Raw genomic sequence first — 22,909 nt, 5'->3', positions numbered from 1 at the left:
AAGTGACGCGAAGCTGTTGTCTCCTGCTTTCTATTTATATCTTTCTCCTGGATGGGGTTCCTGGGGTTTGTGGTGATGTCATTTCCTGTTCATTTTCTGAGGGGTTGATAGATGGCATCTAGATCTATGTGTTTGTTTATGGCGTTGTGGTTGGAGTGCCAGGCCTCTAGGAATTCTCTGGCATGCCTTTGCTTAGCCTGTCCCAGGACAGATGTGTTGTCCCAGTCGAAATGGTGTTTTTTTTTTCATCCGTGTGTAGGGCTACGAGGAAGAGAGGGTTGTATCTTTTTGTGGCTAGCTAGTGTTCGTGTATCCTGGTGACTAACTTTCTTTTTACTCTATACTCTCCAGCCTTTTGGACTCCACACTAAGTTCAATAATTTTAGACTTTAACTCTTGCCTCCATCCTGTTATTTGTTATCCTGTGCTTTTTTTTCCTGTTTTTTTTCATTCAGCATACTTGGCTGATGCTTGTACTTTGTTTAATCCTTCATACTGCATTTAGATTTTTTTAAGTAGCCATTTGGAAACTTTTGTTTCTTTAATGTATCCACTACTATGCCATTTCATTGGTACACCACTAAATTGTTTCATTTTTTAATTTCCCATGGCCTCAACCTATCACAGATCTGTTGTCAAAGCCTGTTACTGCTATCATCTGGGGACTGACATTTACCTGACAGAGACTAAACATCAATTCTCAGACACTTCTGATCACCCCAGACTATGACCCTCACCAATCAGCACCAAGTCATTACTTCAAGGATTGTCACTGACTTCATTTGCTCTTGACAGCTTTCCTTTCCAGCTTCCCAACTTATCAATCCCCAACTCTGTACAACTAGCCTCGACCTTATTCCCAAAATCAGGACTGTTCTGGCAGACCCATTCTTTCAAGCCTTGTTATTGCCAATTGAGCTTATGGGTTCCAATGTTGGTAACTTTTCGCTCACTGTCCAGCCTCTTCCCACCTACATTCACAATTCTGCGATGCCCAATGGCATTTCAATTATTTCCAGTTTCCAGACTCCATCAGGACAATTTTGAGAGGCTTTTTAAAAATGTATTCATTTTGTGGGATGTGTGCATTGCTGACTGACCAGCATTTATTGCCCACCCTTGTTGCCCTTGAGAAGGTGGTGGTGACCCGAATGGCCTATTCCTGTTCCAATTTTCTTTGTTTCTATATTTCAACATTAACTCCAGACTCCAGCATCCAGTCAAACATGGGCTGTTTACCACCAACATTCCCTCTCGGCAACACAGTAGCAGGTCAGTTCTAGACCTTGAAGGTCTATCCAGCCAGAAAAAAATGAGAGGGAATACTAATTACCACCCATCCCTTCAGCTAACATAGCAGCACTGTGGCGACAAGAACAGGTTAGAGGTTAGGAATCCTGTAGCATGTAACTCACCTTGTCACTACCAAAGTCTGTCCACCATCTACAAGGCAAAGTCAGGACAGCAAAGCTCCAAAAACATTCAAAAAGCTTGACACCATCCAGGTCAAAGGAGCCTGCTGGTTTGGTGCTGCATTCATCATCTTCAAGGTTCACTCCCTTCACCACTGATGCACAGTGGCATCAATGTTAACCATCCACAAGATCCATTGCAGTAACTCACCAAATTTCCTCTGACAATGTCTTCCAAACTGGAAAGCTGACCACCCAGAACAACAAGGTCAGCAGACATGGGGGAATACCACTGAATCAAAATCCTGGAAAGCCTTTCTTAAAGCACTATGGGTATTCTTACACCCCAAGGTCTGTTGCGGTTCATGAAGGTAGCTCACCACAACCTTCGCAGGAATAATCAAGATTAGTACTAAAGTATGGCCCAGACAACAGCAATCACATTGCAAGAACAATTTTCTTTTAAATGGGCTAGCAGACGAGCTTAGGTGCTGCACCCCAGACATAGACCTCAATTCTCCACTGCCTCATATCTCCCTTCTCCCAGCAACCTCAACAAAGGTAGCCAGGAAAATCCAGCCCAGCTTGAGTACATGGCTTATTTTATCACTCATGCAGATGCTTGCTTAAATCAACATGCACAGGCTTAATGAGGAACTCCTACACCCTTGTACTTCAAAGAAGCTAGAATGTAATTAATCCACAATCAAAGGCTGGTGGAACGTCAGGCCAGAAGTAGCCAATACAGTGTTATGTACCCATGTTAAGTATTTGAATCCAATAATCAAAACGTATGTAGCTATGTTGTAGCCCTTACCGTGTTTTTAGGATCTTTAAGGTTGAACATCAAACTCCTGTATTTGTTCTTGTATCTGGTATTAGTGCAGTAAAATAGCTTGAACAATTCCTTTTCAATGTCTGCCGACACAGCTCGCACAGCATTTTCATTTAAATTTAAATCACTGGTCTCTTGCAGCCTGATAAAGCAAATACAAACAAAACCTTCAGAATCTGGTCCTAAATTTAGCAGTTCATCAGTATAGTATTGGGAGAATGCTAGATTGTTACAATTAGGATGGGAGGAATGTGTTGGCAATCAAGTCCCCCTTTTCCAAGAGTCACCATTAGTATACAATTTTGATCCAATCACCAAAATGGATAATTGTTTTCCTTTTGAAACTGCTGTCCAAAATGAAAAAAGCTTTCACCAGATTTCTTTAATTCTCTCGAAAATAATCGATTTATTATAAAATAAAATAAAATCATTTTTAAAAACAAGTAGTAAAATTAGCTAACAAGTAGGCTATAATCAGGAATTTGAACTATATCCCCTGTTAATCACAAAACAACACACACAGCACAAAAGGCAGCACAAATCTGCAGATTTGATATTTAGAAAGGGATAAAGAAAAACACCCTAATTGGCCAGAAGTCTGGAAAACAAGAGATAGATTTCCACAAATTCTTCATGATTCTTGTTGATGAACATGTTGCTGATGACAACCACAGACTAATGGCAAATCTTCCAAGCAAGTTTTGGCTAGAAATCTGGAAACCCTGATTTCAAGTCTTTAGAAAATGATTTCAGTTCAGCTTGTCAGGGTTTACAACACTGTAAAGATATTAAGAGATGAAAACTTTATCAGATTCCCAAATACTTCAAACACAAGAGAATTTCAGGAGAGAGACTTGACTTTTCTGCAAGCTTTGGAGGTTGTTTTCTCTTCTGATTCATTAGGCTTTTGAAACAGAAACCAAGACCAGAAATGTGCTGCTAGATAGCCTTTAGAACAAGACTCTTCCAATTAAATGTTATAACCCCTATTTCATATTACCTAAAAAGCTTTGTTTGACTGTTTTTCCAAAGTCATTTGACTTTCTGTAATCAGCAGTGACTTTAAACCACATTAAACTACTGATCCCATTCCTTAGTAAACGTAGTTTAATCTAGAGCATGTCCAAATAAGTCAATATCTTCCAGTTTTTCATATAGTACATAAATATAGAGATGTAGTCCCAATACAGACACCATCTCTTGGTTGAGATGCTAAATCAAGATCCTGTCTCCTCTATAAGGTGGGTGTAAAGCATTACATGGTCTGATGTTGAAGAAAAAAAATAGTCCTTTGATTCTGCCCAATATTTATCTCCTAAGTAGCATTATCCCAGAAACAGATTATCTGGTCATTATCATATCTCTAGTTGTAAGTTTGCTATGCACAAATTAGCAACTCCACTTCCTACATTCCAACAGCAGTGACACTTCAAAAGTAGTTGCTTGACTGTAAAGAGATTTGGGACTGCACGTGGTTGAGAAAGGCAACATATTAATGCTGCTTTTTTTATATTTTAATGGTATCCTCACCATTTCTCTTGTCTAGTTTCCATCTCTGATTTACTATCCTTACCTAACTGAAATGGAATTGGCCATTTGCACTCTGTAATTAGACAGTAGTTGGTACATGAAACAACCTTACCAGTTGGTCAATAAACTGAAATGTTAAATTTGTGACCTGCTGAATGAGGGTGTTGACAGTCCATCAAAAGAGTCAAAGGGATAGTATAATACCTGAGAAAGCAGTATAATTTTTTTAAGTAATGTTCATTGATCATGCATCAGGAACATCTTGTTAAAGATTTGAATTTGATAACTCTTTTAGACACAAATCAGCATGGATGATTTTTCTCCTCATTTTGTAAACGTAAAAGACAAGCGTAATTGGCAACGGATATTAAAACATTTTACTTCAAGTATAAATTAGCTGAACAGTACTGATGCTGTTCATCCATATCGGCATCAATGGAGTATGACAACAAAATGCAGCCCCTCTCAATTCTTCAGTAAGAAAAAAACTTATATTGTCAGAGGTTTTGTGGGGACAGTGTCTCTACTTCTGAGCCAGAAACTCCAAATTTAATCCTCACTCCAGGGCTTGAGATGTGTTCATTTTGTCATTAAACAGGATATATGTTAACCTACAAATCCTTCCAATAAATGCCAATGGCAGATGAAAAAAAACAAATGATATTTCTAGTCAACCATGTGATGGGAAGAAAACAGGATCCTCTACCATCATTATTCATAACTACAGGACTACAAAACTAAAATGCATATTGTCACATCAACCTGGACTTTTTGGGGGAGGGGGCTTTTTGGTTTAGTTGGCTGGATGGCCAGTTTGGAGCAGATTGCTGCCAACAATGCAGTGTTTGACATCATTCAGGCTAGGGTGGATTTAAACATAGAAGATCTTGAGGGGACCCAAAAGGGGAAATGTGGAAAGGATGCTTCCCCTTTGCAGAAAAGCCAAGGAGTAAAACTGTATGTTCCCCACTCCCTCAAACAAAGTGAGCTAAAAAGCCCGAGAGAAACTGCAACCTATATAGCCAGGATGTGCTAAAGATGGACTAAATTAATAGGAAATGAAATTCAACCCCTCAATGGGAGGATGTCAGATGATCCAGCAGTCTCAGGAGTGGATTGTGGGTGCTGCTGGGCCCACACCTAATCCCACAAAGAAGGCCCAATGGATCTCCGGTACCATGTCTGTTAGGGCCATTGAGCAGGAAGCATTTGGTCACTTTGGGAAGGGAATAGTGATAGGGGTGGTGGTGTTGAGAGGTGGATTTTAAAATACATGCAGGAAACAAGGGTGAAGGTATGCTATCTTCTCAGGAGGAGGGACCCGATGTGCAAAAGACACCCTCCAAACGTAATAGAACAATGCCAACAGCAGAAAGTTAGACAGTTTTCCTTCCTTTGTAAAATACTTTTTTTAAAAAAATGGGCTGCCCACTCCAACCATATTATACTTCAAGCAGTATAGTACTGGGGTGAACTGAACTTTAAACAAGCTCAATTTACCCTTATTTATTTATTTACATACGCTGTGTAGGCTGCCGATTTCAACACCTGCACACCCTCCCTATTACAGGGGGACGTTTGGAAGAATGGTGGGTTGGGCACCTGCCCTATTTAACATGGTCACCCACTGAAAAAAAGACCCAACAAGGTATGTAAATCCAGTTCAGAACTATGGGATACTGTTTAAATACAAGTCATCACCTATGTAAGACAGAGATTAGGAGAATCTTTTTTTCTCAGAGGGTCATGGATCTGCAGAATTGTCTATCCACACAGAGCAATGGAGTTAGGGTCACTGAATATTTCTAAGGTAGAGACAGATAGATTCTTGACTAACAAGGGCATCAAAAGGTACAGCAGGTAGTCAGGAAAGTGGATTGAGGCCACAAACAAGTCAGCCATGACCTTGCTGAATGCTTCTAATTCATATGTTTGCAGACTTGACTGGCTCCTTCGCCCTTCACCAAAGGTCGAAGCTGTAGCACTTTGGGACAGACCGGCCTTTGGGCAGAGAACTATATGAGAAGGATAGTGCCTTTCATGACATTGGGGCGTTCCAAGGTATTTTACAGCCAATGAAGTATTTTTGAAGCGTAGTGTAGGAAGTGCAGCAGCCATTTTGCACACAGCTGAGTGATAAATATTGATTAGCATGGAAAATAGAACATAGAACATTACAGCGCAGTACAGGCCCTTCGGTCCTCAATGTTGCACCGCCCTGTCATACTAATCTGAAACCCATCCCACCTACACTATTCCATGTACATCCATATGTCTGTCCAATGATGACTTAAATGCTATTAAACTTGGCGAATCTACTACCGTTGCAGGCAAAGCATTCCATACCCTTACTACTCTCTGAGTAAAGAAACTACGTCTGACATCTGTCTTATACCTATCTCCCCTCACTTTAAAGTTGCGTCCCCTCGTGTTTGCCATCCCCATACTTGGAAAAAGGCTCTCCCCGTCCACCCTATCTAACCCTCTGATTATCTTGTATGTCTTTATTAAGTCACCTCTCAACCTTCTTATCTCTAGCGAGAACAGCCTCATGGCCCTCAGCCTTTCCTCGTAAGACATTCCTTCCATACCAGGAGAAAGTGAGGACTGCAGATACTGGAGATCAGAGCTGAAAATGTGTTGCTGGAAAAGCGCAGGTGGTCAGGCAGCATCCAAGGAACAGGAAAATCGACGTTTCGGGCATGATCCCTTCTCCATACTAGGCAACATACTAGTAAATCTCTTCTGCACCCTTTCCAAAGCTTCCACATCCTTCTTATAATGCAGTGACCAGAACTGTACACAATACTCCAAGTGTGGCCATACCAGAGCTTTGTACAGCTGCAGCATAACCTTCTGGTTCTGGAACTCATTCCCTCTATTAATAAAGGCCAAAACACTGTATGCCTTCTTAACAACCCTGTCAATCTGGGTGGCAACTTTCAGGAATCTGTGTACATTGACACCGAGATCTCTCTGCTCATCTGCACTCCCAAGAATCTTACCATTAGCCCAGTACTTTTCATTCCTATCACCTCACACTTGTCCACATTAAACTCCATTTGCCACCTCTCAGCCCAGCTCTGCATCCTATCTATGTCTCTCTGCAACCTACTACATCCTTCGTCACTATCTACAACTCCACCGAACTTAGTGTCGTCCGCAAATTTACTAACCCACCCTTCTAAGCCCTCATCCAGGTCATTTATAAAAATGACGAACAGCAGTGGACCCAACACCGACCCTTGCGGTACGCCGCCAGTAACTGGACACCAAGATGAACATGTTCCATCAACTACAACCCTCTGTTTTCTTTCAGCAAGCCAATTACTGATCCAAACTGCTATGTCTCCCACAATCCCATTCCTCTGCATTTTGTATAATAGCATACTGTGGGGAACCTTATCGAACGCCTTGCTGAAATCCATATACACCACATCAACCGGTTTACTCTCATCTACCTGTTTGGTCACTTTGTCAAAAAACTCAATAATATTCATTAGGCACGACCTACCCCTCACAAAACCGTGCTGACTGTCCCTGATCAGATTATTCTTTTCTAGATGGTTATATATCTCATCTCTTCTAACCTTTTACAACCCTTTCCCAACAACTGAAGTGAGACTCACCGGTCTGTAATTACCAAGGTTGTCTCTACTACCCTTTTTGAACAAGGGAACCACATTTGCTATCCTCCAGTCCTCAGGCACTATTCCTGTAGACAATGATGATTTGAAGATCAATGCCAAAGGCTCGGCAATCTCTTCCCTTGCTTCCCAGAGGATCCTAGGATAGATCCCATCCGGCCCAGGGGAATTGTCTATTTTCACACTCTGCAGTATTTCTAATACCTCTTCCTTGTGAACCTCAATCTCTTCTAGTCTTGTATTCATTGGAGTTTAGAAGATTAAGGGGAGACTTAATAGAGACGTACAAGATAATACATGGCTTGGAAAGGGTGGATGCTAGGAAATTGTTTCCGTTAGGTGAGGAGACTAGGACCCGTGGACACAGCCTTAGAATTAGAGGGGGTAAATTCAGAACAGAAATGCGGAGACATTTCTTCAGCCAGAGAGTGGTGGGCCTGTGGAATTCATTGCCACAGAGTGCAGTGGAGGCCGGGACGCTAAATGTGTTCAAGGCAGAGATTGATAGATTCTTGTTGTCTCGAGGAATTAAGGGCTACAGGGAGAATGCGGGTAAGTGGAGTTGAAATGCCCATCAGCCATGATTGAATGGCGGAGTGGACTCGATGGGCCGAATGGCGTTACTTCCACTCCTATGTCTTATAATCTTATAGTTTGGATGCAAGTATCTCTGTATCTTCCTCACCAAAATTTTCATTTTCTATAGTGAACACAGTCGAAAAATACTGCTGATTTTTAAAAAATAATCCAAACGACAGAACTTCTGAAAGGAATGAACTAGAATGTGGTTTAAACCCACTACTTTCTCACTTAAAAAAGGAAATGCTACCCACTTTACACGAGAAATCACTTGTATCAGTGGAATGATACATCAAATTAGCTTGATTATGTACAAAAACTAACAAAAAAACCTTCAAAAAATGACTGTTACAGGTGGTCTTGGCTACTGTGTCGGACTGGGTCATTATACCAGGTCCTCAAGTATGTTTGTTCTAATTTTGTTTTCTACTGCATGAACCTCTGAGTTCCATACATAGCAGTGACTTCTAAACCAGAAGTCAATGCTATGAACAGTGTCAGAGTGATGGACCCCACAGCAACTTAGACAGAATGTTGGTCATTACACTCACCTCCAAATATCAGTCATGTTACAGTACAAAAGAGCTTTCCCAGAGAAGAAACCTGAAGCGTAGGATTGTAACAAGGTCAGCCAGGTGGGCCTCATTGAATATGAGTTCCCTGATTGAACTAGATTAAATAGTGAGAATTAACATCCAAAACAGTAGTTAGCTCCAAGCTTTCCGAAAACCTTTACATTAACCTGTGTGTTTTGGGGTTATCTAGGATTTAAGCAAGGGTGTAACACTTAACTGATAAATCCGAGAAAATAAATTACAAACCTGTTTCAGAAAGAGAACTGGAAAAGTTACTTTTTTTGTGTGGACACATAACACATATATTTCACTATATTTTAGTATATGGTAACGTACCTATGTATCAGGATGTCCTTAAATGATGTGTACACAATAATCCTGATTTCTTCACTGGACAACTGAGGTATAGCTATGCGAGTAGTGGGAACAGTGCTGCTTTGATTGTTCCTTTGTCTACGTACAACATGCTGCTTTCGAACTGAACAGAAGGGAAACCTAAAATCAGAAAAGTCCTAAAAACTGCACAACAAAGAGCAAGACTGGGAACTTCCAGGTTAATACATAAGTACAATGATTCTGTCAGTTTTGCATCTTGGACTAGAATCCAAGCCGAGTAGCAGAATGGAAGTTTCCTTACTGTTGTCCGTACATATAATTCAGTGAAAATTAACAAGTAGCACATTCTGCGGCCAAATGAAATTTATAGAACCCCAGCTGACATTAATTTGGAATGAAACTTGACTCAATAGATCATAAGTTTTACTTTTACAGTTGATTACCACGGTGGTTAGTCACTGAACATATTTACTCGAGGCTGCAAATGTTCTTTTCTTTATTCATGCATGTGATGTGGCCATTTCTACCTGGCCAATATTTATTATCTGTTCCTAGCTGTCCTTGACAAGGTGGGGGTAAGCAGTCTTCTCAAACTGCTACAGTCCACGTGTTGTAGACCGACAATACCCTTGAAAGGGAATTCCGCACAAATTTCAACAAGAACAGAAGGTTATTACACAAAGAAAAATATCAGTCAATTTGAAAAGATCCTAACATAAACAGCAAAATTTTTTAAAAAACTTTTTCCCCTAGAATATCCCTTCTAGACATGCAATCGCAGAGAAATATCATTCCTATTTTAATTCTTTAATTCCGTGCCATAACTGGCTCTTTTGTTTTTCTCCTTAGTCTGCTGATACAGTTTTAAGTCTCTTTCTGATGGTATGAACTAATTTCCAGATGAGAACAAAAATATTTCTTCAAATACCTTACAAACTGCTTTGCTACTAGGGTGAAACTGCTCTTGTGAACTGCAAACCTGATTTTTGTGGCAGGATGAAACTGAAACTTGATTCTTCTGAACTTAACTCCTTAATTTTATTTACCCAGTAGCCTCAGGTAATAATCCTACGATTATTAGCTCTGGGTGGAAGGTCTATGGGCAATCTTCCTGACCCGTCAGCAATCAAGACCCTGAGTAGTCAATTAAGTCACTTCTAAGAGACAATTCATGTTATCACCCTGCTTAATCTGTTCCCAGCTGGCAAGGACTGTGGCAGCCCTGCTCAATTAGCAAACTGGCACAGCTTGCCTGGCATTCTGGTGGGGGAACACCATCCAACCCAACCTGGGGAAGAGTGGCAACTTGGATGTGGATGAGATGGGGATGGCTACTGAATTTCTGCCACTGCTCTTGCCTCCAGCTCTCCTGAAGCTTCCTCTTCCCCACAATCCCCATCCTGCAATTATTTCAGTCCCCAATAAATCACATAGATTGCTTGCTGCTCCAGGTCGCTGTGTAGCCAGCAGCCCCAGACTCTGAAGTTGTGCTGCTGCTCAGTGTCCACTGGTGTCTGATTCTTGGTTGGGAGTGGGGGTGGGTGGGTGGGTCCAGGGAGAAGTATCGGTCTCTCTGGAAGTGGGGCACCACAATGTTCTGGGAAACTGACAGACTTGTTTTCATTTACAATTAGGATCTGGGCATCACTGGCTAGGCTACTATTTATTGCCCATTGCTAATTGCCCTAACCATGGTGGTGATGAGCTGACACTCGATCCAACAGGCAATTCTCATTGGTGGTGGTGACAGTATTTGTTACAGGTCGGCCCCACACTTGGAAGACAAATTCAAGAATCATGGCCCCTTGTCCTAGTGTTAACAAAAATATAGTTCTCAGATAAAACAGAATGTGGAGAAACTCAGCAGGTCAATGGTGAGAAAAATAGAGTTAACATTTTGAGTCCAATATGATTCATTTGTACATAATGTCTTAATTTTAGATCTCCAGAATCTGCAGTACTTTATTTTTATTTTAGGTAATTCTTAAACTGTTTCCTATAACTGAACAAGACCAAACCCATTCATTAAAGGAACCAGTAACAATGCATGCAGTTATTAAGAAGCTTAAAAGCTGAAGTAGCTTCCATTTGTCTGTGAAACCCAACCCACAACAAACCAAGCCGGTGCTAAGGTCTCCAGTCAAAAACTGGACAGTAATGTCGCAGTAAATGAAATATCAATTCCGTGTGCACAGTAATGAACTGCTCCAAAGGAGTATTTCATGATTAGCTGTGTTACCTATTGCTTGGTCAGAGCAGAAGTCCGGTTGCTTGCATGGAACCTCTTCAAGTTCCTGATCCTTTTGGCATTGATCAAGTTCATTGGAACAACTGAATTTTGCCTCAAAATGCTGCTGAAGATTTTAAACAGAAATGAAGGATAAAGAGAATGAAAATTGCAGCAAAATAAAACGTAAGCAGTGAAACCCAGTATTTCTCCAAATCAGATTTCATGTTTGCATGTGAATGCCCAAGCATGCTTATATAGGTAAGGGTGTTGTAATCATCTCTATGGTGACCATCAACTTTGAAAAAGAAACTCAAACTTAAGGTTGATAACTAAAAGGATGAGATGACAAGATCTTAGGTTGAAGATTTTTACGGTAACAAACTAAAAGCATGATTAAGCAGACACTATTAATGCATGAGCTTATTCTTCAAACTTTTCTCATTACTTCTAACACTTTACTTTTACTTTAAAAATCCTACTTCACAGGTATACTCTGTAGTAAGTAGTCATTTAGTTTCTCCATACCCTGTCCAAAGTCATTCTTAGTTTCCAAAGGCTTACTTTCACTTCCTCTTTTCCCAGAACTGTCTTCCAAGGTGAAGGTTGCTTCTGCCAATTTACCTCTTGCACAAGCTTGGCAAATTTTCCAGCCTTGCTTGAAATCCTCACAAACTTTTATTCCAAGCATATACCCTCATATGCAATGATGCAGAGACTTTCAACCTTGACTACTTCCAATCTAGTGATTTCTTGTAAGCCAAGTGAATCTTGCAGTCATTTTTTGGCCAAATCAAATTTGCATCAAGTTTTTTGGGGTATTATTTGCCATGAAGACTACTAGATTTTCTCAGCCCATCTTGTCAAACTCGCTCAGTAAAAAGCTGCATGGCCCCATGGCATCCCTCATGTCAAATTTCTGCCCATCTACTTATGCATGCTCCAGCAACAAACTAGCCTCCTTTCCACCAATGCCATCCTTGAAAGGCCAACTCCAACCCCTACAATTTTCATGAAGTCAGGCCAACTAATCCTTGATTTGAGTTCACAGTTTCTCAAGCAAGTCATGAACCATAGTCTGAATTTGAGAACCTTTTGTAATGTGCCGTCAAAGAACTTACTCATATATCACTTTATGCAAACTCTGGTTCCCTCACTTACCATCCTCCCATATGCACTTTTCAACTAAGAGAAGAAATGCCACCAAATATGAGACTGCTAATTTTTAAACTGGGCCTCTAGCTTCAGATTCCCAGACAAAGAAAACCCCCTTCCAGTATCTGCTCTGTCAAGTTTCTTCAGATTCTTATATATTTCATTTACTAACTCTTCATTCTTCTAAGTACGAATTAGTACAGGTCCAACCTATTCAACCAGCTGTGTGAAGCTTCTCTGAACTGCTTCCAATACAATTTAGACAAGGAGACCAGAACAGTAGTCCAAATGCGGTGTTACCAGTGCTCTGTATTGTGGTAACAATATTTCTCTACTTTTATACTCCACCCCCTTGCAATTCTAAATTTCCATCTACCTTCCTAAGTCCCTAATGTACCTGCTCATCCATACTTTGTAATTAAGAACAAAAGAAGAACATACTTAGATGCATGAATAGGCCATTTGATTACTCAAGCCTACTCCACCTTTCTGTAAGATTATGACTAATCTGACTGTAGTCTCAGCTCCACTTTTGTCTACCATCCCATAAACCTCAAAAGCCTGGGTCAAAAATCTGTCCAACTCAGCCGTGAATATATTCAGTCACTCTGCCTCCACTACTCGCTTGAGAAGAGAGTTCCAAAGACTATTGACAATATAAGAGAAAAAAAATCTTTCAATTAAATGTGACACCTATATTTTTAAAAATGTATCCCCCTAATTTTAGACAACCCTTCAAGGGGCAACATTCCTCTCATTCTTCTGAATTCCAATGGGTATCAGCCAAGCTTTCTACATACCATAATTCTTTCATACCAGTAATCAATCACGTAAGCCTATTTTGATCTGTTTCTAAAGAATTTATATCCCTCCTTAAATATACTGTATACAATGTTCCAGATGCAAATTAAGTAAGGCCCTGTACACCTGCAGCAACATTCCCCTTCTTTAATATTCAAATCTCATTGTATTAACTGGGAATATTTCTTTGCCTTACTAATTTTTTGGCTGCACCTACATCTCTTTTTTTGTGTGATTTTATCCACATTACACCCCACCCCATTCACTTACCTTAACTATATCTCTCTGCAGATTCTTTGCACCTTCCATACAATTTTCTTTCACATCTATCTCTGAGTCATCAACAAAGACCCTTCGGTCCAACTCGTCCATGCCGACCAGATATCCCAACCCAATCTAGTCCCACCTGCCAGCACCTGGCCCATATCCCTCCAAACCCTTCCTATTCATACACCCATTCAAATGCCTTTTAAATGTTGCAATTGTACCAGCCTCCACCACTTCCTCTGGCAGCTCATTCCATACACATACCACCCTCTGAGTGAAAAAGTTGCCCCTTAGGTCTCTTTTACAACCTTCCCCTTTCACCCTAAATCTATGCCCTCTAGTTCTGGATTCCCAGACCCCAGGGAAAAGACTTTGTCTATTTATCATATCCATGCCCCTCATGATTTTATAAACCTCTATAAGGTCACCCTCAGCCTCTGACGCTCCAGGGAAAACAGCCCTAGCCTGTTTAGCCTCCCCCTATAGCTCAAATCCTCCAACCCTGGCAACATCCTTGTCAATCTTTTATGAACCCTTTCAAGTTACACAACATATTTCCGATAGGAAGGAGACCAGAATTGCATGCAATATTCCAACAGTGGCCTAACCAATGTCCTATACAGCTGCAACATGACCACGCAACTCCTAGTCCTGTACTCAATACTCTGACCAACAAAGGAAAGCATACCAAACACCTTCTTCACTATCCTATCTACCTGCGAATTCATTTTCAAGGAGCTATGAACCTGCACTCCAAGGTCTCTTTGCTCAGCAACACTTCCTATGACCTTACCGTTAAGTGTATAAGTCCTGCTAGGATTTGCTTTCCCAAAATGCAGCACCTCGCATTTATCTAAATTAAACTCCATCTGCCACTTGTCAGCCCATTGGCCCATCTGATCAAGATCCTGTTGTAAACTGAGGTAACCTTCTTCGCTGTCCATTACACCTCCATTTTTGGTGTCATCAGAAGCTTACTAACTATGTCTCTTATGGTCATATCCAAATCATTTATATAAATGATGAAAAGTAGTGGACCCAGCACAGATCCTTGTGGCACTCCACTGGTCACAGGCCTTTGTAATATTTTTGGTACCCTTTCTGGTATAACAACATCCTTCCTATACCAGGGTGGCCAGAATTGCACAGAGTATTCTAAAAGTGGCTTCACCAGTGTCCTGTACAGCCACAATATGACATCCCAACTCCAACACTCAATACTGTGACCAATGAAGGCAAGCATGCCAAACACCTTCTTCACCACGCTACCTACAACGCCATTTTCAAGGAACTATAAACCTGTACCACAGCACTTCCCAGGGCTTTACCATTAACTGTGTAATTCCTGTCCTGGTTTGCCTTTAGCCACTTCACAGCTCATTGTCCCAGCTGATCAAGATCTCTTTGTACTCTTAGATAATATTCTCCACAGTTCTTTAAATCACCATCTCTCTCAATTTACCGTCAGAAAGAGCACAGTTCAGTCCTGTATGTGGTTAACAACAGCAGAATCCACCCATGATCCCTTGTGAACTCACTGGCGCGTCTGCAGGATGGATAATAAAGTGAACCACTTCCCAAATATGGAGCAAATGAACGGCCTCTCCCTAGTCTGTATTTGTTGGTATGTCAGCAGGTAGGATGACTGAGTGAGCCCCACCCCACACTTGGAGCAAGTGAACTGTCCATCCTCCAGGTGAACTCGGTGTGCAAAAAGTGTGGATGAATCACTGAATCCCTTCCCACACCCACAGCAGATGAAGGCATTCAGCTGTAGCAGAGGATGTGCTGGAAAATTAAATCCATCTTCACACATTTAATACTCACACAAAGGTGATTTTACATGATATTACAATTACGTATCACGAGCATTAGCTGCACAAAAAAAAGGAAGAAACAGAGCTAACTTTTATCAACAGCACTGGTGATATAACTAGCTTGTCATCAAGATATACAGATCATGAAGATCCCAACTTTAATGCACTTTCTATGTTGAATATCTGACCTCAATGAGAAACTGGGTCATGCAACTGTGTTTGAGCTCAAGCTTTTAAGGTTTGGATGCATCAGCCAAGGTCTCAGCTCCCAACAGCTATGCAAGCATTGCTGGAAAGCAAATGCAATTCATAGTGACTTTGGGTTACGTTGTTAAATGGTCAACACCAGGTCGGTTCCCATGCGTCTCTCCCAATTTTCATTTCAATTAATGATGTATAGAGGACAGATAAATTGATAGCTCTCTTTCCATATTTTACCCAAAATCCTAAATGGTCCCATTAACTTTGAAGAAACTGATATTTACAGAAACTGGGCAACTGTAGGCAAAGAATTTTACCTTTTCATCAAAAGTCAGGTTGACACGAATGTGTGGATAATAGTAGAGTCAAAAATCCTACTAGACCGTGGCTTGCTCTCTCCTTAGAGAGAGATGACTGGTGGTGGTTTAATCTGAAGGTTAAATCTTCAGGCAAGGGCCAAGGGCAAGGACTGCACAAAACACTACATAATAAACAGGAAGACAGCTAACGATCCATATCCATGAACATCAACTAGCCACGAAATGACACGACCAGCTATCCTTAGTAGCCACACACACAGATGACAAGCAACATGAATTCGACTGGGACAACACTACCATTATAGGGCAAGCCAAACAAAGAACAGCCAGGGAATTCCTAGAGGCATGGCACTCATCCACAGACTCTATCAACAAACACATCGACCTGGACCCAATATACCGGCCACTACAACGGACAGCTGGAACTGACAACCGGAAGCGGCAGAGACAGGCCACTATAAATGCCGGAGGAAACAGCACAGAAGCGCTTCACAGGAGGCTCCCAAGCACTGAGGATGTCACCTAGACAGGGGACGAAACATTTGCAAGACAAATTCCCAGCTCGGCGAACAGAACCACAACAAGTAACAAAGAAGATTGATGAGGGCAGAGCAGTAGATGTGATCTATATGGACTTCAGTAAGGCATTCAACAAGGTTCCCCATGGGAGATTGATTAGCAAGGTTAGATCTCATGGAATACAGGGAGAACTAGCCATTTGGATACAGAACTGGCTCAAAGGTAGAAGACAGAAGGTGGTGGTGGAGGGTTGTTTTCAGACTGGAGGCCTGTGACCAGTGGAGTGCCACAAGGATCGGTGCTGGGCCCTCTACATTTTGTCATTTGCATAAATGATTTGGATGCGAGCATAAGAGGAATAGTTAGTAAGTTTGCAGATGACACCAAAATTGGAGGTGTAGTGGACAGCGAAGAAGATTACAACAGGATCTAGACCAGATGGGCCAATGGGCTGAGAGGTGCCAGATGGAGTTTAATTCAGTTAAATGCGAGGTGCTGCATTTTAGGAAAGCAAATCTTAGCAGGACTTCTATACTTAATGGTAAGGTCCTAGGGAATGTTGCTGAAAAAAGGGACCTTAGAATGCAGGCTCATAGCTCCTTGAAAGCGGAGTCGCAGATAGATAGGATAGTGAAGAAGGCGTTTGGTATGCTTTCCTTTATTGGTCAGAGTATTGAGTACAGGACTAGGAGTTGGGAGGTCATGTTGCAGCTGTACAGGTAATTAGTTAGGCCACTGTTGGAATATTACATGCAATTCTGGTCTCCTTCCTATTGGAAAGATGTTGTGAAACTTGAAAGGGTTCAGAAAAGATTTACAAGGATGTTGCCAGGGTTGGAGGATCTGAGCTACAGTGAGAAGCTGAACAGGCTGGGGCTGTTTTCCCTGGAGCATCAATGGCTGAGGGGTGACCTTATACAGGTTTACAAAATTATGAGGGGCATGGATAGGATAAATAGACAAAGTCTTTTCCCTGGGGTTGGGGAGTCCAGAACTAGAGGGCATAGGTTTAGGGTGAGAGGGGTAAGATATAAAAGAGACCTAAGGGGCAACTTTTTCACGCAGAGGGTCGTACGTGTATGGAATGAGCTACCAGAGGAAGTGGTGGAGGCTGGTACAGTTGCAACATTTAAGAGGCATTTGGATGAGTATATGAATAGGAAGGGTTTGGTGGGTTATGGGCCGGGTGCTGGCAGGTGGGACTAGATTGGGTTGGGATATCTGGTCAGCATTGGACGGGTTGGACCGAAGGGTCTGTTTCCATGCTGTACATCTCTATGACTCTAAGAGCCTTGAAACTTAGATTTTAAAAGACCTTTTCCATGTATCTAATCTCTCGTGTAGCACAGATTAGATTAAATCTCTTATTAATAAGAACAGCTAGAGTGTAAGTTAGTAACTATCAAGAACTAAATAGCACAGAAGGGTCCATTCAGCCCATTGCATCTATATTGACTGTTTGAAAGAACTAATTAGTCCCATTTGCCTGCTCTTGGCCCCAAACATTTTGCGCAAATTTCTTTTGAAAGCTACTATTGAAGTTGGTTCTATTATCTTTTCAAGTATTCTAGGTCATAAGAATTTGCTGCATTAAAAAAATTCTCCTATTTCTTTTACCAGTTATCTTATATCTGTCTTCCCTGGTTAGATATCCTCCTAACATGGAAACAGATTAATTCTCTTTATCTGCTAAATCTGTCCTTAACTTTTTCTTCTCTAAGGGGAACAATCATTACTACTTCTTGTACAAACCCCTTTATGGATCAGCACAGAGCCACTGTTACCACTCAAACTGTTGTTCCACGTCACTCTCTCAGATGTATCTTCCAGACACTGCAACAAGCCAGGCTGGATATCTGGGTCACAGGCTTTTAACAGTTGAATCACTGAAGACTTATACACCTGAAACAGAAAATGACAATTTGCAAATCGATCAACATAGTGAAAATGGTTTTTTGAACAAATTTCACCACCAGGACTGCCATAACCATAAAAATGTTATTATAATCACCCACTGAAAAGAAAGAACCCTGAAATTATATAGGACACCACAGGATATGATGCAGAGCTTGGTGTTCAAGCTCCACTGAGGCCTCCTCCTTTCTTTCCTCATTACATCAACCATCTATTCCGCTGCCTGACCTGCTGTGCTTTTCCACACTCTCGACTGTCATCTCTCAAATGTTTACCTACAGTACCCTTCAGTGCATCAATCTAAAGTCCAAATCAAGTTGTTAACAGCCTTAGTCTCAACACTGATTCCTAGTCCTTATGATATCTGCTGCTACTCTAAATAACTGCTTTATATAATAAAAGCAAAATACAATATTGCAGGTGATTGAAATTTTAAACAAACACAGACAACACTGGAGAAATTTGTAGTCTGACAGCATTTGTGGAAAGTGAAACAGAGGTAATGTTTCAAGTTCAGTATAACTCTTCTACAGAACTGCTGCTATCGCGTTCACTCTTCTTCATAACACTGTTTTCTGTTGGAAGCCAACTGGGAATCTATTCTGCAAGTTATGTGCCCGAACACAAGATAATGACATTTTCTGAATCAGGATTGAATAGAATTTGGTTATACCAGAGCTCAGCAAAAATTGAAACAAGTTGAAACAGAAATGAGGAAGTTGATTTACACATACACCTTCACATAAGTGACACTATGTCTACAGTCTTTGACTATCCTTTCAAATGCCTTTCCAGTGGTGTCCAGTTGGCAAATGGGATGAGATTAGGTTGGGATATCTGGTCGGCATGGATGAGTTGGACCAAAAGGTCTGTTTCTATGCTATACATCTCTATGACTCTATGAGTGGGATTATTCTCAGCTGGTTTCGTTCTTATCTACATAACTGTAGCCTGACTATCACTTGTAGTGGCTTCTCTTCCCACTCCCTCAGTATTACCTCTCTTGTCCGCTTGGTCCTCTCCTATTGTGGGATCGTGTTCAAACAATGATCGGAACTAGTGAGTGGCAAAAATAGCCTCTTTTATTCAGCAATCACAGCACAAGTTTGAGATGGCAATCAAATTCCGAAATTAAAAATCACACAACACCAGGTTATAGTCCAACAGGTTTAACTGGAAGCACACTAGCTTCCAATTAAACCTGTTGGACTATAACCTGGTGTTGTGTGATTTTTAACTTTGTACACCCCAGTCCAACACCGGCATCTCCAAATTCTGAAATGCAATTCTGACAAAAGCCACTTTATACACAGTTCTTAAATTTATTAAAATCTTATTATTTGGTTTATCTCTAGTATACAAAGATTTAAAGGGCTTCTATCCTTGGAGACAGGAGATGGGTTAAAACATGTGCTAATTGCTGGCTGCTACTTCTGATGGGATGTCTATCTGATCTGCTTGCATAATTAGGAAGTGTTAGTCCTTTTGTCTTTTAAGTCAGTAAATATTAGTAAAAATGCTAGGTCCATATGCTCTATAAATAAGTTAAAAATTGGACCTATACTTAATAAAAGAGTAAAGGATATTAAACTGATCACTGCAGCTGGGTTGTGAAATGTATTTATTATTTGCTGGTATGAGTTTCATTCATGTATGCAATTTCATGGAAGTGCTGTTTTGTCAGTTACTTTCTTCAAGGGATAATGGCCCAATTAATAGATATTTAACAGGTACTTAATCTACTCAGGTCCAGGAGATGGTTGGTAAATGCTGATTAACATTGTTTCGTGGAAACTTGATAGGGATGGTATTGTTCTGTATGCTACACTTATTCATAGGTAAACACTGCTTGTAGCAAGAGCTGATAAGGTGTGAAAGTGCACTAATGGGTTTGAAAGGGCTGTTTTTAATTTGGATACTACAGGTTCGTGGTTTTTATGAATGAATGAATGAAACCATGTTATATTAAAGGGTAATGAATGAATGAATGGCAACCTGGTGTTAATGAATATAGCGAGCTGGTGAGTGAGTTAATAAAGATAGCCTATAACACAATATCCTGTAACATAATATCTCACAATTTCTTATCCATGTTCCGCATTCCATAATATCAAAGAATGAAGCATTAAATCAGATCTGGAACTCAATATCGCAGAAGGCTATGGAGGCCAAGTCATTGAGTGTCTTTAAGACAGAGTCAGATTGGCTCTTGATTAGTAAGGGGATCAAGAGTTATGCTGAGAAAGCAGAAGAATGATGTTGAGAAACATATCAGCCACTATCAAAGGGTGGAGCAGACTCAATGGGACAAATGGCCTAATTCTGCTCTTAAATCTAATAGTTTTACGTGCACCAATGACACACAGTTCTACCTCGATACAATTCTCTCAACTCTTCCACTATTTCCAAATTATTAGACTACATATCTGACATTTATTATTGGATAAGCAGAAATTTCTTCCAATTAAATATTGGAACTGAAACCATTGTCTTCAGTCTCCACTGCAACACCATTCCCTACATATTGATTTCATTCCTTTCTCTGGTGACTGCCTCGGAATGAGCTGCACACCCAGGATGCAAGACTTCATGTTTTGTTTTGGCCCCAAGATGAGCTGGCAACAATATATTTTCACCATCACTAAAACTATTTAATTCTACTTCAGCAACAATGTCTAATTCTATAAATGCTATATAAGTACATCTTCTTGTTTTTCCCCAAATACCTCCAGCTCCAGCTTAAACACTTATCACATTTATTCACATTGTGCCTCCTCAAGTTGCTTGACTTTGCATTTTTCTGCATTCAATCAACTTTTGGCACAATTTCTCACCGAATTCCACCTGCAACTACAAAATTACTCAGAAGAACGTAGTAGTGTGCTGAACAGCTGTCTCACATTCATATATGACAGGGCTTTACAAGTTATTTTGTCATGCATATTTTTAAATAGTTTTACAATAAAACTAAGTTTCACATCAAAGAAATAAATATAAAAACAAACCAAGTTATCTGCATACACAACTTGAGAAATGTAAAAACAAACAGCAAAACAAAATCCCATCGATTCCCCAACTCCATCACTTCACAGTTACTTAAAAACCTGAGGATTTGCTTTCATAGAGTCCTATAGCACAGAGACAAGCCTCTTGGGCCAAACTGGTCCATGCCAAAATATCCATCCATGCTAACCCCATTTCTCTGCACTTGATCCGTTTCCTTCTAATCTTTTCCTATCCATGTATTTGTCCAAATGCCTTTGAAATGCTCTTTCAATGCCTCAACCAATTCTACTGGCAGCTCATTCCACATGTGTATCACCCTCTGTGTGAAATAGTTGCCCCTCATGTTCCCCTTTATTTTCTCCCCTCAAACCATAAACTGATGCCCTCTATTCCTCAATTCCCCAACCTTGGGAAAAAGACTGAGTGTGTTCACCGTATCTATGCCTCTCATGATACTCTACACCTCTACAAGGTCCCTCATCAGTCTCCTACGGTCTAAAGAAGAAAATCCTAGTTTGTCCAACCTCTCCCTATAACTCAAGCAACATCCTTGTAAATTTCTTCTGCACTCTTTCCAGTTTAATAACACCCTTCCCTATAACAAGGTGACCAAAACTGAACACAATACTCCAAGTGCAGCCTCAGCAATGTCCTGTATATCTGCAACATAACTTCCCAACTTCTATGCTCAATGCCCTGACTGATGAAGCCCAGTGCACCAAAAGACGTCTTCATTGCATTGTCCACCTGTGACTCCACTTTCAGAGAACTGTGAACCTGAACTCAAAGATCCCTCTGTTCCACTACACTCCTGAAGGCCCTACCATTCACCATGAAACTCCTACGTTGAATTGACTTTTCAAAATGGAAGACCTCACACTTATCTATATTAAACTCCATTTGCCATTTCTCGGCCCACTTCCCCAGCTGATCAAGGTCCTGCCGCAATTTCTAATAACCTTTCTCGTTGTCCTCAATACATGCTATTTTAGTGTCATTAGCAAACTTACTAATCATGCCTGGTACATTCTCATCTGATATAGATAATAAATAGTAATGGCCCAGCAGTGATCCCCTGAGCCACTCTACGAGTCAGGCCTCTAGTCCAACAAGCATCCTTCCACTATTACCCTCTGTTTCCTACCATCAAGCAAATTTGGATCCAATTTTCCAGCTTCCCCTGGATTCCATGTGATCTCACCTTCCAAAGCAGCCAAAGGGAGAGGGTGGACACTGCGTTATTACAAGAAATACACTTGGATGATGCAAAGCATTTGAATCTGCAATAGAATGGGAATGACCGGTTTTATTTTTCATCTTTCAATACGAGAATTAGAGGGGTGGTCATTTTACTTAGGAAGAATCTACCATTAAAGTTATTAGAGTGCATTAAAGACACACATGGGATATTTGTAATTCTTAAAGCTCTGATACACGGGGAAGAATACGGGATCTTAAATGTTTACTGTTCCCCCCCAGCCCACCCCTTAATTTCTTGATAGACAGACTTTCTAGACTGGTTAACCTTGCATCTCAGCATATTATTGTAGGAGGGGTTTTCAACTGTCTCACAGTCCCTACAATAGACAGTTTCCACCTATCCACTCCATCCTCTCCTCCTTGACCTATCACCTTCATCCCCTCCCCCACTCACCCATTGTACTCTATGCTACTTTCCCCCCACCCCCACCCTCCTCTAGTTTATTTCTCCACGCTTCAGGCTCACTGCCTTTATTCCTGATGAAGGGCTTTTGCCCGAAACGTCGAT

Source organism: Chiloscyllium punctatum, chromosome 27, assembly GCF_047496795.1.
Source record: "Chiloscyllium punctatum isolate Juve2018m chromosome 27, sChiPun1.3, whole genome shotgun sequence".
Lineage (NCBI taxonomy): Eukaryota > Metazoa > Chordata > Chondrichthyes > Orectolobiformes > Hemiscylliidae > Chiloscyllium > Chiloscyllium punctatum.
The sequence above is the reverse complement of the archived record's forward strand: the minus strand, read 5'-3'. Positions refer to the sequence as shown.